The sequence below is a fragment of the Salminus brasiliensis genome, chromosome 10 (genome assembly GCF_030463535.1).
Source record: "Salminus brasiliensis chromosome 10, fSalBra1.hap2, whole genome shotgun sequence".
In the NCBI taxonomy this organism is placed as follows: domain Eukaryota; kingdom Metazoa; phylum Chordata; class Actinopteri; order Characiformes; family Bryconidae; genus Salminus; species Salminus brasiliensis.
This window is the reverse complement of record NC_132887.1, coordinates 1,135,066-1,139,575: the sequence shown is the minus strand read 5'-3', so window position 1 is coordinate 1,139,575 and position 4,510 is coordinate 1,135,066.

Here is a 4,510-nt window from a genome sequence, read left to right as displayed (position 1 = left end):
AAAGACTAGAACGTCTGCACTGAAAATACACTACATGGACAAAAGTATTGGGACACCTGCTCATTTATCATTACGTCTTCTGAAATCAAGGCTATTAAAAGAGTTTCTCCTGCTTCTGTTGGAGTAACTGTCTCTACTGTCCAGAGAAGAAGACTTTCTACTAGATTTTGGAGGAGCAGCATTGCTGTGAGGATTTGATTGCATTCAGCGACAAGAGCGTTAGTGAGGTCAGGATGTTGGATGATGATAGATCACCACCTCACCTTATTATCTCCAGTTCATCCCAAAAGTACTGGATGGAGCTCCTCCACCATCATTCCAGAGAACACAGTTCTTCCACTGCTCCACAGCTCCTCAATGCTGGGGGGCTTCATACCCTCTGACAGCATGGTGCCCGGTTGAACCCGGTTCACTGGTTCTTCTTCCTTGGAGCACGTTTACATTTACATTTAAGGCATTTAGCAGACGCTCTTATCCAGAGCGACTTACAAAGTGCTTTGCTATTTACCCAAGAAAACCTCAGCTAGTTAGAATAGACTAATAATACAAAAGATACCACCAAGCTTAGACATTACTAAACACAATACAATAAGGCGACCATAGAACTATTCGTCCAAGTGTTCTCTGAAGAGGTGGGTCTTCAGTCTGGGTTTGAAGACAGCGAGCGACTCGGCCGTTCGGACACCCAGGGGCAGCTCGTTCCACCACTTTGGTGCCAGGACAGAAAAAAGCCTGGACGCTTGTCTTCCGCGGATTTTGAGGGATGGCGGGTCTAGCCGAGCCGTACTTGAAGCTCGAAGGGCTCTTGGTGCGGATCAGCTTTTGACCATTGCCATCAGATACGGAGGGGCTGGTCCGTTCTTGGCTTTGTAGGCCAGCGTCAGGGTTTTAAATCTGATGCGGGCAGCTACTGGAAGCCAGTGGAGAGAACGCAGCAGTGGAGTGACATGGCTAAATTTTGGGACATTGAAGACGACCCGTGCCGCTGCATTCTGGATGAGTTGCAGGGGCCTGATGGTGCGCAGAGGGAGACCAGCCAGAAGAGAGCTGCAGTGGTCAAGTCTTGAAGTGATGAGAGACTGAATGAGCACCTGGGCGACTCTCTAGAGAGGAAGGGTCGAATTCTCCGGATGTTGTACAGAAGAAATCTGCAGGACTGAGTCAGAACTGCAACATGACTTGAGAACGATAACTGATCATCCATCACTACACCAAGGCTTCGGGCTTCAGTAGAAGGAGTGACCAGTGAGTTCTCAAAGGTGATAGCAAGATCGTTTCTTGGTCCAGCAGTTCCCGGGATGTACAGCAGCTCCGTCTTGCTGGGGTTGAGTTTGAGATGGTGAGCCGCCATCCAAGACGAGACGTCAGCGAGGCATGCAGAGATACGGGCAGAAACCTGTGTGTCAGACGGTGGGAAAGAGAGCATGAGTTGAGTGTCGTCGGCGTAAAAGTGGTAAGAGAATCCATGAGAGGAAATCACTTTACCAAGAGAGTGAGTGTAGAGTGAGAGAAGAAGAGGACCAAGAACCGAGCCTTGTGGAACGCCAGTGGAGAGACTACAAGGAGCGGACGTGTCCCCCTGCCACGTTACCTGGTATGAGCGTCCCTGCAGGTATGATGCAAACCATTGCCATGCAGAGCCGGTAAATCCAAGACCGGCAAGGATAGACAGGAGGATCTTGTGGTCTTGTACGTTTGGTAGGTACTGACCACTGCATACGGAGGAACACCCCACAAGACCTGCCTGATGTTGTGGTGGAGATGTTCTGACCCAGTCATTATCTAGAACATCACAGTGTGGTTCTTGTCAAAGTGTCTCAGATTCTTACGCTTGTCCATTTTTCCTGCTTCATCACCTTCATCACCTTCAAGACCTGACTGTTCACTCACTGAGTTATATGTAGATCCACCCCTAACAGGAGCCACTGGACCCAGATCAGCAGTGTTCTTCACTTCAGCTGCAGTGGTTTTAATGTTATGGCTTGTACAGTGAGGTATATGGAGGGTACGGCCTTTGTCTGCCTTTTTTCGCCATGTTCACCAGCTCTAATGAAACAGCTCTATCTGAGGGCTTTCGGGGGGAAAGTGGAGATAATGTGTGCTGTGCTCGGGGTGGAGGGGGCAACAGCACCAGCTCTAAGAGTAGCCGCCCCTCCGCCGGAAGCACAGCTCTGCAATGTGTGATGGAGGGGTGGAGACGGGGTGATGTCTCTGTCTATCAGCAGCTGCTTTAGGCTGGTATGCCCACACAGCATGACACTGTGTTCTCTGGAATGATGGTGGAGGAGCTCCAGCCAGTACTTTTGGGATAAGTCAGGGAGTTGAGGATGATGAGGTGGGGTGGTGATCATCATCCAACATCCTGACCTCACTAACTTGAGCTCTTATTGCAGAATGCAATCAAATCCTCACAGCAATGCTCCTCCTCCAAAATCTAGTAGAAAGTCTTCTTCTCTGGACAGTAGAGACAGTTACTCAAACAGAAGCAGGATCAACTCTTTTATAAGCTTGATTTTTTAAGAAGAGGTAATGATAAATGAGCAAGTGTCCCAATACTTTTGTCCATATAGTGTATTTAGACTAAGTGCAGTGCTTTCCAGTCTGATTGTGAACGGACCAGAGTTACTCGCTCTCCTCACTAATCGCTGCTTCAGTCAGACTGTTTGAGCTGGTAACTGAAACCCCCTCGCTGTTGCCATGGCGCTGTGGGTGACGTCTGAATCAGTGTGTGAAGCCGAGCTGGAAGTCAGTGTAGTACGCTATTTGATATTCTCATTATAACAGCACCTAAATGTACACTATATGTCCAAATGTTTGTGGACACCCCTTCTAATGAATGCATTCAGCTACGTTAAGCTGCACCCATTGCTGACACAGATGTGCAAATGCACACACACAGCTTGTCTAGTCCCTGTAGAGAAGAAGTACTGCCAATAGAATAGGACTCTCTGGAGCAGATCTACATGAACCTCCAGTTCTTTTGGGATGAGGAGTCAGGGATGATGAGGTGGGGTAGAGACAGTAGAGACAGTTACTCCAACAAAAGCAGGATCATTTCTTTTAATCCCCTTGATTTCAGAAGAAACACTGAATGTGCAGGTGTCCCAATACTTTTGTCCATCTAGTGTACTTTTAAAACGAGCGCCATTAAACAGTAATGTAAGTCTGAGCCCAGATTCAGTCTGAAGACTATGTCTGGACAAGACTATGTTTGGTGACTGACGTGTGCTTCTGCAGTTTACAACCGCAAAACCGCCTGTTCATTATTTAATTAATTTTACTGAGTTTAGCTTGGCTAAAGTATCCTGTTTTAATATTACTTTTATTACTATATTATTACATATATTATTATTTTTCTTTTTATTATTATTATTTTTATTAAGTTTTAGAGTTTTATTTTGTACCTATTATTTTTTTCAAGTTAAAGTTTCATTATTTATATAATATAAATAATTATTATAATAATTATAATTATTCATAATTATAATAATAATAATTAATATTAAATAATTAGATTATATTTCTCATATATTAATATTTTATTTATTTATTTTATTTATTTAATGTTTTATTTCTGAATTATTGATTTATTTATGTCACTTTTAATAAAATTTTGATTTGTTCATTTTATATAATTTTCTTTTTAATCTTCTATTTTCTTGATTTTTTTCATGATCTTGATCTTGAAGTTTTTTATTATTTATTTTTATATGGATTATTTTTATTAAGTTTATTTAAGGGCACCCTCAATGAACCTCAGTGAACCAATGGAAGTTAATGACTGACTGGAAATAAAATTAATGAGGGGTGCTCTGACTTCTGCACGGCCCTGCAGATGTAACACCCTCCTCAGACGGAGGCTGGAGTCACTGGAGGAGGCTAGTTTCCAAAACAACCATTTAATTCAGCGTCTCCACCACGCGTCCATCTCCAGCTTTTAAAGGACAAACTGTTTAACAGGCCCTGCTGACACAGATTAGCTCTCCATCACAGGGGAGACAGTTAAGGCAGCACACACACACCCAGCTGAGAGCCCTGCTTTCATTAAGCTCTGCACAATCTCTCAGCCTTTGAAGCTCACAGGAAAAATCTTGCTATTGATCTGAGAGCTGGACATTTCTGCCTTAAATGAGGAGAAAATGCTGACCGCTGACAGGACCCCGCCGCACTCCCACCTGCCGGAACAATCAGGGAAGAAACAGCATGAATCTTCGTCTCTAACGTTCAAGATCCTCACTGTCTCGAACCCCATACGCTTAGTCCTGCCTACCTTTCCCCCGAGCGTCTCTGGAGTTCGCTAACGAGTCAGAATACAACTGCTGCTACATGCTAAGCTAACACTACCGCTCACTGTACGGACGTCATACGACTGACCTCACCAGAGCACCCCGAACTGACCCGCAGGCTTTATCAGATGAGGTTAGTTAACGTAGCATTGGTCTGGGGCTCCCCCTACAGTCAGAAAGTGTAATTCGTGCTCTGAGCTGTACACCTGCATTTCTGGACAAGC